Source organism: Balaenoptera musculus, chromosome 16 (assembly GCF_009873245.2).
Source record: "Balaenoptera musculus isolate JJ_BM4_2016_0621 chromosome 16, mBalMus1.pri.v3, whole genome shotgun sequence".
NCBI classification, from domain to species: Eukaryota; Metazoa; Chordata; class Mammalia; order Artiodactyla; family Balaenopteridae; genus Balaenoptera; species Balaenoptera musculus.
This window is the reverse complement of record NC_045800.1, coordinates 52,223,510-52,238,690: the sequence shown is the minus strand read 5'-3', so window position 1 is coordinate 52,238,690 and position 15,181 is coordinate 52,223,510. Positions and strand designations below refer to the sequence as shown.

The window sequence follows — 15,181 nt, the reverse complement described above, 5'->3', positions numbered from 1 at the left end:
GGTGTTGAGCCCTCTGCTATTAGTCTGATCTCTGGGGAGCAAGGGAAGTGGGCTGGGCATTGAGTTCAGTCATGTGGCCAATGATTCAACCATGCATGCTTTCGTAATGAAACTACTATAAAAACTCTTGACACTGAATCTCAGGTGAACATCCCTAGTTAACCATACTCTCTGCATATGTTGCTTATCCGTGTGCCAAGGAGGTGACCTGTTCTGACTCCATGGGGAGAGAACACAGAGGCTTCGCGTTTGGGACCATCTTAAACTTTGCCTTGTGTGTCTCTTCTTTTGGTTTGTCATGATTTATACCATTTTGGCTATAATACAGCTTATCATAAACTATATTGCTTTCCTGAGTTCTGTGAGTTGTTCTAGTGAATAACCTGAGGGAGTCATGGGAACCTCTGCATTTGTAGGCAGTTAGTAGGACATACAGGGCCTGGGAACGCCTGAGCTTTTTTGGCCAGTGGTGTCTGAATTAATGTCAGTCTTGTGGAAGACTGTGCCCTTAACCTGTGAAGTTTGTCCTAACTCTGGATCATTAGTGTCAAAAGTCCTTGTAGTTGGTGTCAGAAAAAGTGGAATATGCTAGATAACCCTGCCTCACTGAAGCATGTGGGAAGAGAAAGGATGGAAGGCCTGGGGATGAAGAAATTTTGATTCTTGGATGGCTATCTAGTCACTCATGATATGAAACTGCAGCTGTGCTGTGATCCATTACTAAAGGCAGAAGTTGTGGAATAGAATTTAGAAATGGTGGGAGACACAATCCCCAATGAGGTGGCTCACAGGTTACAGAAGGAAATGCAGAATAATAAGAAACAAACTAAATATATAATGTGTTGGCTACTGTTACTTGTAATAGCTAAAGTGAAAGTAACATAGAGTGCTGGGGCTGATCCTGATGCAGGGCCTAGCTTAGATTTCAGTCAGTCTGATCTACAACCAATAGCTTTAAAGCCACCCCTAATGGGAGAGATTATTCTAGGACAAAAGGCAGTACTGTTATGAACTCTGGTTACCAGGAAGGTGGTCCAGTTAGGGAGAGGGAAAAACCAAGAAACTACTGAAACCAGGGGTTATAGTGCCAAGGAGTAGTCTTATTTTGTGGACCTGTGTCATCAACTTCCTGAAGAACTTTTAGTAAAATGGATTGTGAGAGTGACTAATTTAGGGGTAGTATCTTTGGTTTTGAGCGCTACAGAGTGGAAGAGAATGTTGGGTTGATATAGGACCCACAGCTCACTGTAGAACAATCACAGATGGCTGTCCATAGTAGGTTACCTGAGGGAGTGGGTAGCCTGGCGAACTGGATAAAACTTGCTGTAAAGTCGGTTTATCTGAGAAGAGAGACTGTATTTCTTCTATAAATGCCAAGTGGAACACCACAGATGAAGAGTCTGTGCACTTCATAGCAAGCCATGCTGGATTGACTTGATGATGACTGGGTTATTTATCTACTGAATATGCCCCGTAACCAGGTCATGGTAACTCTTGTGATTAAGAGGGCCCCTTTTACATGGGCACCTCATGAAACAATACTGTTGTAAAACCAAGCAGCTGAGAAACGTTATTAGATTTGTTGTCTCAGTTTCCCTTATCGATGTTAAAGATGAAAAAAAAAAAGTCATTAACAAGAAAAGGGAGGAAAACAGAAGGGGAGAGCCAAGGGATTCGTCCCATCAGGGGTCGATGTTTATGAGAAATGGAGTGAATATATTGGACATTGATGAGGTTAAGACAAAGGTGTTAATGCAGCAGTGTTGAAGATTGAGTGTACCAATGGGAGCTAATGCTTGTTCTACAACTTTAAAGGGGCCTCAACAATACCACTCCATTTATCCCAGTTTGGAGGAATTTTAAAAGCTTAAAGGCAAAGATAAAATTGGGAAACCTGACCTGGAATCACCTGGGACAATGGTCTGCTAGATTAGTCAAAATGAATATTGACAGAAGGGATAGGGTCCCTTGGCTCTTAACTCTTCCCCTCTGGGGACCTAAGGCCTTAATGTATGTGAGTGGGTAAAATGGTCACCAGGTGTAGAAGAGACATTTCTGGGACTCCTTGACACAGACCCCATGTACTTTGGTATCAAAACATGTTGATGAACATGTCTTAACTGTGGCCACTTTTAGACTGAGAGAAAATAGTAATGCATTGGTTGATGGGATTAAGATGAAAGTTCAAGTGAAAGTTTAAACAGGCTTTATGTGAAGTAGTTGGTCTTCTTAGCTGAATGTTTTATGGAAAAGGATATTATGCCCTATCTAGTATTGTGAAGCAAAACTGTTTGGTGAAATTTTAATAAAGGCTACTGTTAGGAATGCAAAGTTGATGGGATTACTGTCCTATGAAGGTCTGAGAATAATATTGTAATTTTCTGTAAGATGTTATGGAAAAACCCGAACGAACTTTTTGGCCAACCCAATAATTCCACCACCAACAATATAATTCTTGAAAACAGCTTGAGGATTTTTTTTCTTTCTTTCTTTCTTTTTTTTTCTATTTGAAGTAGTTTCTTTCTGAGTGGTTATTCCATGAACTTGATACACAGGTTTGTGTATATTATTTTACTTTTGATTTTTAGGGATTTGTTTAAGCATTATTTGCGATAGTAGAATATTGGAAATAACACAAACACCCAAATAACATTCATATTACATAAGAATAGCATATTATAGAGGCTAAGGCAGGGGAAGGAGTATGAAAATACAGATATTTGTTTAAAAGTTTTAAATTAATTTTTTATTATATTTTTTTTTAGAAAAAGTAAGCAAATATGAATATATTTACCACCCCTCAGCTTCTAAACATATATATTATGCTTTTGCTATTACAACTAGTTCTTTAATAAATAGCCTTGTCTTTTTGTATTTTGGGGATAGATATATAGAATGGTGATATTGGATCAAAGGTTAGATGTACAATTAATTTTCTTAGAAATTTGAGCAATATTTTTTAATTTTCAAAAGCTCTTTTTTATTCTTGAGTGAAATTTCATTCAACATAAAATTAACCATTTTAAAGCAGACATTTCAGTGGCATTTTGTATATTTGCAATATTGTGCAACCACTACCTCTGTCTAGTTCCAAAACATTTCATCACCCCTAAGTAAACTTTGTACTCATTTAAGTAGTTACTCTCCATTCACCCCTCCCCAGCCTCTGGAAACCATCAATCTGCTCTCTGTCTGTATGAATTTACCTATTTTGGATATTTCATATGTGGAATCATACAACATGTGACCTTTTGTGCCCAGATCTTTTACTTACCATAATGTTTTTGTGGTTCTTCCACATTTTTGTAGCATGTATCAGGAGTCCATTCCTTTTTAAAGCTGAATAATTGTCCATCATATGTACATTCCATTCATCCATTAATGGACATAGGACATATGGGCAGTTTCTACCTTTTTGCTGTTGTGAATAGTGCTGCTATGAACATGCATGTACACGTGTTTGTTTGAGTACCTGCTTTAAATTTTTGAGATGTATATACCTTGGAGTGAAATTGCTGGATTATGTAGTAATTCTGTGTTTAACTTTTTGAATAGCTGCTGAACTGTTTTTTTTTTTTCAATTGCAGCTGAATCATTTTACATTCCCACCAGCAATGTATAAGTCTTCCAGTTTTTCTACATACTTGATGACACTTGTTTACCATTGTTTTTTTTTTTTTATAGTCAACCTACTGGATATTAAGTGGTATTCCGTTGTGGTTTTGATTTACATTTCCCAAATGAATAATAATGTTGAGCATCTTTTCATGTGCTTGTTGGATATTTGTATATCTTCTTCAGATAAAGTCTATGTAAGTCCTTTGCCCATTTAAAAAATTGGATTATTTGTGGTTTTATGTATCCTGGATACTAGAGTCTTATTAGATATGATTTGCAAATATTTTCTTTCATTCTGTAGGTTGTCTTTTCACTTTATTGATAATGTCCTTTGATGTACAAAAGTTTTTAATTTTGATGAATCTAATTTAATTTTTTCTTTTATTACTTCTGCTTTTGATGTCATACCTAAGAATTTATTGCCAAATGCAAAGTCATGAAGATTCAGGGTCTTTTGTGTTTCCACACAAATTTTAGAATTATTTCTTCTAGTTCTATGAAAAGCGCCATTGCTATTTTGATAGGGGTTGCATTCAATCTGTAGATTGCCTTGGGTAGTATGATTATTTTAACAATATTAATTCTTCCAGTCTATGAGGACATATATCTTTCCATTCGTTTGTGTCATCTTCAATTTCTTTCATCATTGTCTTATAGTTTTCAGAGTAAAAGTCTTATTCCTATGTATTTTATTCTTTTTGATGCAGTTGTAAATGGGATTGTTTTCTTAATTTCTCTTTCTGATAGTTTGTTGTTAGTGTATAGAAATGCAGCAGATTTCTGTATATTATTTTTATTTCCTGACACTTCAATGAATTCATTTATTCTGTTTTTTGGTGGTGTCCTTAGAATTTTCTATATATAGTATCATGTCATCTGCAAACAGTGACAGTTTTAGTTCTTACTTTCTAATTTGATTTCCATTTATTATTTCTTTTTCTTGTCTGATTGCTGTGTCTAGGACTTCTAGTACTATGTTGAATAAAAGTGGCAAGAGTGGGCATCTTTGTCTTGTTCCTGATCATAGAGGAAATGCTTTCAACTTTTCACTACTGAGTATGATATAAGCTTTAGGCTTATCATATATGGCCTTTATTATATTCTCTCTATACCCACTTTCTGGAGAGTTTTTATCATAAATGGATGTTGAATTTTCTCAAAAGCTTTTTCTGTATCTATTGAGATGACCATATGGTTTTTATTCTTCAATTTGTTAATGTGTTGTATCACACTGATTGATTTGCAGATATTGAACCATCTTTGCATCCCTGGGATAAATCCTACTTGATCAAGGTGTATGATCCTTTTAATGTATTGTTGAATTTGGTTTGCTAGTGTTTTGTTGAGGATGTTTTCTTGTATTGCTATAAATTTCCTCCTAGAACTGCTTTTGCTGCATTCCATAGATTTTGGAGCATTGTGTTTCCATTTTCATTTGTCTCCAGGTTTTTTTTTTTTCTTTCTTCTTTGATTTCTTCTGTGATCCAGTGTTTGTTTAGTAGCATATTCTTTAGCTTCCACATGTTTGTGTCTTTTTCAGGTTTTTTTCTTGTAGTTGATTTCTAGTTGTCATAATGTTGTGGTGGGAAAAATGCTTGATGTGATTTCAGTTTTCTTAAATTTGAGACTAGTTTTGTGGCCTAGTATATGATCTATCCTGGAGAATGTGTTATGTGCACTTGAAAAAAATGTGTATTTTGCTGTTTTGGGTGGAATGTCCTGTAGATAGCTATTAAGTTCAATGAGTCTAACACGTTCTTTAAGGCCACTGTTTCCTTATTGATTTCCTGTCTGGATGATCTGTCTGTTGATGCAAGTGGGGTTTTAAAGTCCTCTACTATTATTGGGTTACTGTCAATTTCTCCTTTTGTGTTTGTTAATACTTACTTTATGTATTTAGGAGTTTTTCTCTTAAATTGTTATACTTTCACCTCCAGAATTTTTATTTTTCATTGCTTTATATTCTTTATCTTCACTGATATTCTGTACTTGGTTAGATATACTTTGCCTGAGGTTTGAGCATATTTAAGATAGTTGATTTAAAGCCTTTGTCTATTAAGTTCAGTGCTTGGGCTTCCTCAGGGATCATTTCTGTTAATTTTTGTTTTTTTTCTGTGACTGGATGATACTTTCTTTGCATGTCCCTAAGGTTTTGTTGAAAACTAGTCATTTTAAATATTTTAATATAGCAACACTGGAAATCATATCCCTCATCTTCCTTAGGGTTTGTTTTTGTTACTTTTTTAGGCTATAGCTGGGTTTTTTAAAAAATTATTTATTTATTTATTTTTAGCTGCGCTGGGTCTCAGTTGCAGCATGCAGGATCTTTTGTTGTGGCATGTGGACTCTTAGTTGCGGCATGTGGGCTTCTTAGTTGCGGAATGTGAACTCTTAGCTGCGGCATGCATGTGGGATTTAGTTCTCTAACCAAGGATTAAACCCGGGCCCCCTGCATTGGGAGCATGGTGTCTTACCCACTGGACCACCAGGGAAGTGCCCCTTTCTTTTTTTAGTGAATTTTCTAAACTATTTTTCCAAAGCCTCTCTTCTTGTCATGTATGGCCTATGAAGTGTGTGTTACTGTAGCTTGTGTTTATTTAGTGTTTTATGCAGAGATTTCCTTGAATGCCAGATGGCAAATAAAAAGAAAGAAAAGAAAAAAAGAGGGAGAGAGGAAGAGTGAGAGGAAGAGGAAGGGAATAAGGGAAAGAAGAAGAGAAGGAGGCAGAGAAAGAACAAAGAATTAAAAGGAAGGAGAATTAAAAGATCTTACAGTCAAAATTAAAAAAAAAAACCCATTCAGTGTCTCTCTGCATATTGGCTCTGTGTTGGGGCACTCCTTCAATCTTTAGCCTGACCATCATTTACAGTTCTACCTTAGCCTTCACTTGCTACTTTTTCTGGGCCTAGAGATCAGCCAGAGGTGAAAGCTTTGGGCTTTCTTAGGTCTTTACTGAGAATACATTCTGCCCTGGGCATTTTTGTGGCTTTCTAAATTCCCAACGTAGGTGGCACTTTTGAATTACCTAATTTCCCAAAGAAATTCTCTCCCCAGCCTTTTTTCTCAGTCTTTTAGTATTCTATTATATCAAGTATAATCTTTTGCCCCAGGGTGATTGTGGATTGTTTGTTTGACTTACTGTGGTTTTGAGCAGTGCCCACAGCTTTTCTGCCTGAGTGAATTCCAAGTTGGGCAAAACAAAGAAAAACACTTTGTGTTAGTCATTCAGGTAACCCCAGACAGGTTAGAGCAGACAAACACAGTATTTCGTGAATAAGTTTGTCACTGTGCCCTTTGGAACCAGGTAGCAGAGTCCCACACTGGGAACAAGGTCTACTTTAAGTCTGCAGTCAAGCTGGGGAGGGGCATATGGGAAAGGCTGGTCTCACTGATAATTGGAATGCAGATTGTTACAGCAATTCTGGGAAATGGTTTAGCAGTTTCTTATGAAGTTAAACATAAACTCACTATATCACCGAACAGTCCTACTCACTTGGGTATTTACTCTAGAGAAATGAAATCTTATATTCACACAAAAACCTGTACATGAATGTTCATAGCAGCTTTATTTATAATAACTAAACACTGGAAAAACCAGTTTACTTCAGTGAGTAAATGGATGCACAAACTGTTACATCCATGCAATGGAATGCTATTCACTAGTAAAAAGTAATGAGTTACTGATATATTCAATGATTTAGATTAATCATAAAGGCATTCTGCCGAGTGAAATAAGCCAGTCCCAAAAGGTTACATACTGTATGATTGCATTTATATGACATTCTTAAAAAACACAACTATAGTGATGGAGAACAGATCATTGTCTGCTAGGGGTGGTGGGTGGGAGAGGGTGTAATTAAAACTGGATAGGACAAGGAACTTTCTTTGGGTGAAGAAATTGTTATGTGTCCTGATTATATTGGTGATTACACAAACTTATATGTGTTTTAAAATTCATAAACTGTATGCCAAAAGAAAAAATTAATTTTACTGCATGGTGATGAATACAAACTGGTGATGAAGTCCTTTATTTGCCAGAAACATTTAGGCTTTCTTCAGTGTATTACTGAAGGAGAAACTTGTTAAGGAAGCACTGGCCCACCATCTCATAGTTCACTCTTTTTGAATGGAAAAGCATTCTCAGAGACCAAGGAAGTTCTGTGGCACTTCTGCTCATATGTGTTTAGTCAGGGTTTTAATTCCAGTGAGACTTGTGGGAAGCCTCTGGAAGCCAGACAGTATACAAACTTATGTTTTCATTGTCATACTCCCAGCTAATGGCTGCACTAGATCGTCTCCCAGGTGTATGTGGATGTTGGCTCCCAACAGATGCAGGCTTGCCAGTGAGAGGAAGAGCCTGCCATCACAAACATGGAAGAGAAACACTTTCCCATGTTAAGCAGTCTCCATGCTTACATGGCTTCCTTTCTTCCTATAATAATGCATTTCCTAGGCTGTGCAAATGACAGATTTCTACACTAGTGAAGAAAAATTATAATATTTTTTTTTCTTATCTGTTTGCCTGAATCCTTTCTGAAAGGTCTAATAATATCTCTGATACAACTCTTCTCAAAATCTGATATTGGAGAAACAGAGACCTTCTATGGGAATGTGGGAAGAACTGTCTAAGACAGATATTAGAATCCAGTCTTCTCAGTCAGCACTGTGTCTCTTGTCAAACTCATTATTCAACAACTTTCAGTTGTCATCTATGTGATAGTGACTCCCACACCTCAGCTCCACTCCCCTGTATATTTAGTTGTCTGGTGGACATGTCTTCTTGAAGATGCAGCAGGCATGTCAAAACTGTCAGGTTCTGATATTATTTATAAAATTATTTATAAAATTATAATATAATTTTTTATCTCCTATCAGATCTGGTCATCCTTTTTCAGTACTTTATTTCAGTGAATGGGAATCACCCACCTGTTTCTAAATCCAGGAACCAAGGAGTCATTCATGGCTCTTTCTTTACTTCTTAGTTAACTTTGGTTCTTTAGATCCTAACTCCTCAGTGTGTCTTGTAATTGCTATTCTTTCATTGTCACTGACACTAATTAATATCAGGCTGCTGTCATATGTCACATGGATTCTGCAGTAGCTACAAAACTGCTTTTTTTTCCCCCCATTTAAATCCATTGTCTACACTGTAACCAGAATAATGTTTCTTTAATGCAAATTTCAATTTGTCACTTCTTAAAACTCAACAGTCATATCCCTGTCATTGAGATACAGTCCAGACTCCTTAAGATGGCTGAAATAGTTGTTCATGATGTAGATATATTTCTGTCCCTTCCCCTTACACTCTGTTTGAGTGTTGTCTTAGTTCTAGCTACTGTAACAAAATACCGTAGGCTGAGTGGCTTGAACAGAGGCATTTATTTTTTACAGTTTTGGAGTCTGGAAGTCCTAGATCAAGGTGTTGGCAGATTCAGTTCCTAGTGAAGGCCCTCTTCACCCTTTAACAGAATCCTCACATGGTGGGGAGAGAGAGTGTGTGCTCTGGTCTCTTTTGCTTCCTCTAAGGACACTAATCCCATCACCGGGTCCCCACCATCATGACCTTGTCTAAACCTAATTATCTCCCAAAGGCCATATTTCCAAATAGCCTCATGTTGAGGGTTAGAGCTTCAACGTATGAATTTGGGGGGAGATGCACACACAAACATTCAGTCCATAACAAGCGTTAATGAGCTACTTGAAGTTATTTGAATAGAGCAGGTCAGCATACTATGTCCTGTAAGGGAAATTTGACCAACCACCAGTTTTTTTCACAGCCTGCAAACTAAGAATGCTTTTTACACTTCCAGAGGTTACACTTTAAATGGTTATATAAGTACCTACATAATATACTTGATTTTCTCTGTAGGCTTGCAAAATCTGAAATGCTTTTCACCTTTTAAAAAGTTTTTGCCAACGTTTGGAATAGATTATGCTTTTTGCTTCCTTGCCCTTACCATACTGTTTAAGCAGAATATAGTCTCCTCTTCCACGTTCTAGAGGCTGAATTTGTTGTTTCTTAGGTTGTCTTGACTTGAATTTGTTTTATTTAAAATTTATTTTATTTTATTTTATTTTTTAGATTTTTAAATTTTTTGAACATCTTTATTGGAGTGTAATTGCTTTACAATGGTCTGTTAGTTTCTGCTTTATAACAAAGTGAATCAGCTATACATATACATATATCCTTATATATCCATATCCTTATATATCCATATCCCCTCCCTCTTGCATCTCCCTCCCACCCTCCCTATCCCCCCCTGTAGGTGGACACAAAGCACCAAGCTGATCTCCCTGTGCTATGTGGCTGCTTCCCACTAGCTATCTATTTTACATTTGGTAGTATATATATGTCCATGCCACTCTCTCACTTCGTCCCAGCTTACCCTTTGCCCTCCCCGTGTCCTCAAGTCCATTCTCTGCGTCTGCGTCTTTATTCCTGTCCTGCCCCTAGGTTCTTCAGAACCTTTTTTTTTTTAAATTTCAATTCCATATATATGTGTTAGCATACGGTATATGTTTTTCTCTGACTTCCCTCTGTATGACAGACTCTAGGTCCATCCACCTCACTACAAATAACTCAATTTCATTTCTTTTTATGGCTGAGTAATATTCCATTGTATATATGTGGCACATCTTCTTTATCCATTCATTTGTCGATGGACACTTAGGTTGCTTCCACGTCCTGGCTTTGTAAATAGAGCTGCAATGAACATTGTGGTGCATGACTCTTTTTGAATTATGGTTTTCTCAGGGTATATGCACAGTAGTGGGATTGCTGGGTCATATGGTAGTTCTATTTTTAGTTTTTTAAGGAACCTCCATACTGTTCTCCATAGTGGCTGTATCAATTTACATTCCCACCAACAGTGCAAGAGGGTTCCCTTTTCTCCACACCCTCTCCAGCATTTATTGTTTGTAGATTTTTTGATGATGGCCATTCTGACTGGTGTGAGGTGATACCTCATTGTAGTTTTGATTTGCATTTCTCTAATGATTAGTGATGTTGAGCATCCTTTCATGTGTTTGTTGGAAATCTGTATATCTTCTTTATAGAAATGTTTATTTAGGTCTTCTGCCCATTTTTGGATTGGGTTGTTTGTTTTTTTGGTATTGAGCTGCATGAGCTGTTTGTAAATTTTGGAAATTAATCCTTTGTCAGTTGCTTCATTTGCAAATATTTTCTCCCATTCTGAGGGTTGTCTTTTCATCTTGTTTGTGTTTTCCTTTGCTATGCAAAAGCTTTTAAGTTTCATTAGGTCCCATTTGTTTATTTTTGTTTTTATTTCCATTTCTCTAGGAGGTGGGTTAAAAAGGATCTTGTTGTGATTTATGTCATAGAGTGTTCTGCTTATGTTTTCCGCTAAGAGTTTTATAGTGTCTGGCATTACATTTAGGTCTTTAATCCATTTTGAGTTTATTTCTGTGTATGGTGTTAGGGAGTGTTCTAATTTCATTCTTTTACATGTAGCTGTCCAGTTTTCCCAGCACCACTTATTGAAGAGGCTGTCTTTTCTCCATTGTATATTCTTGCCTCCTTTATCAAAAATAAGGTGACCATATGTGTGTGGGTTTATCTCTGGTCCTTCTGTCCTGTTCCATTGATCTGTGTTTCTGTTTTTGTGCCAGTACCATACTGTCTTGATTACTGTAGCTTTGTAGTATAGTCTGAAGTCTGGGATCCTGATTCCTCCAGCTCTGTTTTTCTTTCTCAAGATTGCTTTGGCTATTCAGGGTCTTTTGTGTTTCCATACAAATTGTGAAATTTTTTGTTCTAGTTCTGTGAAAAATGCCATTGGTAGTTTGATAGGGATTGCACTGAATCTGTAGATTGCTTTGGGTAGTAGAGTCATTTTCACAATGTTGATTCTTCCAATCCAAGAACATGGTATATCTCTCCATCTATTTGTATCATCTTTAATTTCTTTCATAGTATCTTACAGTTTTCTGCATACAGGTCTTTTGTCCCTTTAGGTAGGTTTTTTCTTAGGTATTTTATTCTTTTTGTTGCAGTTGAATTTGTTTTAGATTGACTCTGATTTGCCAAGATATATATCCATGTGATATACCCTCATGGCACTTGGGAATACCATACTGTGAAGGAATTGTCTGTTTGAGGGGAGACAAGTAAACTTGGAGGGTTGTTGTGACTTTGTTAAATTAACATTTGTTAAATAGAGCCCCAAGATGTTGGCTGGTAAACCCCAATTCAACAAAAGACCACAAGGGAAATTGAAATAGAGAAGTTTATTACTCTCAGGTCCTGGAGGAAGTACATGGCATGCCCGCAGGGGCCATATGGGAAAACGTGGCATGCCTCGAGGAGCCATACAAGGGCAAACAGAGTGGCAGGAACCTGGGGCACATACTTTTATTATTAGGGTCTGTGGCTGGAGTGCTTTTAGGTTCCTGGGCTAAGGCTCAACTGGGCAGTTCAAACCAAGAAGTGCAGGGTTTTGGTAAGCTCGGCGGTGGTCTTATCTAAGGTTTCACAAGGGGCAGTCCCTGGGAGGCAGGGGAGACTGTTGCTCACAAGGGCTGCTGGAGAAGTCCTGTTAGGAACTTACATTTGCTTGTGACTCTGGAACTGTTATCTAGGGCAGGCCCCTGCAGACTTCTTGGTCACACAAAATGGATGCCAAGGCAGCAATATCATGGAGTAGTTTAGCAAACTCTCAAGATAGGGACTGTCTTTTTACATGAATATATCGTGTACCCAGAATTGTGCCTTGCATATATTGGTTTTCATATGTGTTGAATTTTTGATGGTATGTCTTGTGGTTGCCACATGGAGGCAGGATCAACTCCCCTCCCCCCAGATTTGTTCAGTGTCGAGAAAGATGGTGCCACACATGTAGCAAGAGAATGTGAAAACATTTATTATTCACATAGTGAGACTTTCTGGGAACACCAGGACAGACACCCAAACTAGTCCAGAATGGCTCGAGTGAAGAGGGGAGAGGCAGGTGGCTCTGGTTATTATTGTGGTTAGGAGTTGGGCTGGGTTGAGGATTCCCACATGCAGGCTAGATTTGTGTGGTTTGAACTTCCCTGCTGTTGCCAAGGGAGGTTCACTTTTTTTAGTGTGAAGTTTTGCTTATTATAAAAGCAGTATGTCCTTACTACAAAGTCAAAAAAAGTGTAACAAGTCAAAATCAAAAAGAATACAAAGAACATAAGCACATGTTGTCTCACATAGTGGAAAATAATAACGGTTCTTTGGTTTATCACCATTCAGACATTTAAATGTATTTTTCAGCATTAAAGATGGAGTCATATTGTACATATATAATTGCTTCCCCCCCACCATTTTACAGAGTATCTTTCCATATGTCTAGATAAATTTCTGAAATATCATATATAATGATTTATTGATGAGTGTTAACTTGAAGCATAAATATGGATGGTTTTCCCTTTCTGTAATTATTGCTAACTGTGTCCCCCTTCCTTTTCCATTGAGCTTTCTTAGTAACTTCTCAAAGTGATACAATTTTTTCACCACTTCTGAATTCATTAGAACATGCTCATTCCCATTCCCTAAGACTATGTGTTTAAATCTTCGTTATAAAATGAAACCTACAGAAAACCCTACAAAACAAATGTAGACTTTAGTTAGTTATTAAAAGTAGAACACCTTTTTGGCAGTGGTGGCAGTGCTCCTTTTGCTGACTGGTGCATCTCAGCAAGCCCTACTTTGGACTTAGAAAATGAGGTTCTATTGCCTTTGATTCTTTGCTGTGTCTTTAGTTGTCAGATTTGGCCTGGGGTGCCCAACATCATCTTGTTTCACACATATTCATACAAATAGCCAAATGTTTTAAATTGAAGATATGATTTTAGGAGTAAAATTATATAAGTTATAATACTTATTGCAGAAAATGAGAAAATACAGGTACTCTAATCAAAAAAAAAAAAGAAGAAAAAGAAAAATCTCATAATCCTAAAATAGTTAACCTGTGTTTTGGTTTTCTTCTAAGTTTTTTCCAATGCATATTATACAATGTTTTTTTCATAAAATGGATAATTCTATATATGCTGTTTTAGAGACATGATTTTTTTTTCCATTTAACATGTAGGCCTTTTCAGTGGAAGAAATGTATCTTTTATTTTAAGATGAAAAACATCTTGTGTTCATATTGATACTTTCCACTTATACTCAGGAACATAACATAGAATTTTTACTTAATTTCATTGTTTTTTACGTCTTTATTTTCTTTTTCCTAAGATGAGAATCCATTTTTCAGCAAATACCAATATACACAAGTCTCAGAATAACAACACCATTATTACCACCTGTAATGTAGTTACTGAAAATAGTTTGAGGATTTTTTTCCCCCACTTGAAATAGTTTCTCTCTGAGTGTTATACCATCAACTTGATATACAGATTCATTTATTTCAATTTAATGTTGACATTTAGGGATTCGTTGAAACATTATTTGTAAGAGCAAAAGACTGGAAACAAACTAGTTCGTATTTTTCCCCAATTAACATCTTTCTATGTCTGTAAATATATTTTTATTATCTTTTTTTAAGAACAACATCATATTCTGTTATATGACTATATCATACTTCCTGTTTAACCATTTTTCTGTTGTTGGACATTTAGCTCATTTCTACTTTTTTTGCCATTCTGTCCAATGCTACAATAACCACACTTATACGTATATTTTTTGCATTTGTCTGTTTCTAAAGGATAAATTCTTAGGAAGGAATACTTTGCCTTTTTAAAAAAGGTTTTAGCTAAATTTTAACAAATTGGCCTCCAGAAGGTTTGTATGAATACTAGATTCCTCTAAATCATGATAAATCCACATTGGTGTGGTAGCATTCTTTCCTACATTGTATTTATTGGCCGTTTATTTTCTATTTATTTTGTGAATTGTCCATTATGGCCTTTGCCAGTTTTTTTTTTCCCATATTCATTTTCTTCCTTGATTTTTTTAGGAAGACTGTTTTAAGGACAGCAAATATTTCATAATGGAAAGAGGTTCTGCGAAATACCTTTTTCTTAAGCCAAGGTTAAATAATTATGCAGTTTTTTTGTTTGTTTTAAATAATAACAATTATTCCAATTACTCTTAGTTCTCAGTGGATCCTGGAAGGAAGGCCCAACACAAAATTGAAAAGATTTGTGTGGAATATCCAATATAGGGAACACTTCTAATTTTATTCATATTATCTGTAATAAAGTAGATATTCCCCTTCTGTGAGAGTTTTTCAAGGTCATAATCTCTCAGTCCCATTTAAAGATTTGTGAATTTGTGATCTTTTTACTTATATATACTAAGGCAAGATCTTGCAGTATTAGATCAGTTTTTGGATTGGAGGGATTCACTAGTGGGCTATAGGTCAAACTGAATTCATTACCTTAAACTTAGTTTTTGTTTATTTAGTTATTTAGACTTCAGAATAAGAGTCTTCTAAAGCAAAACAGTACTTTTCTAAGGATAGATAATAGCTAACAAGATTGCAAATAGAACCCAAGAGGGACTGCTTATAACCAATTTGAGTAGTCCAGTCCTACTGTAGAGAAAGAACAAATTAAGGTAAACCAAGGAAG

The 15,181-nt window shown here is 36.3% G+C and overlaps 1 protein-coding gene across 7 annotated transcripts in view; it reads left to right on the top strand.

The window, feature by feature from the left end:
• The window catches only part of CCSER2 (coiled-coil serine rich protein 2), a 154,251-nt gene that overhangs the window by 52,988 nt on the left and 86,082 nt on the right, over nt 1–15,181 (top strand). The window lies entirely within an intron of this gene.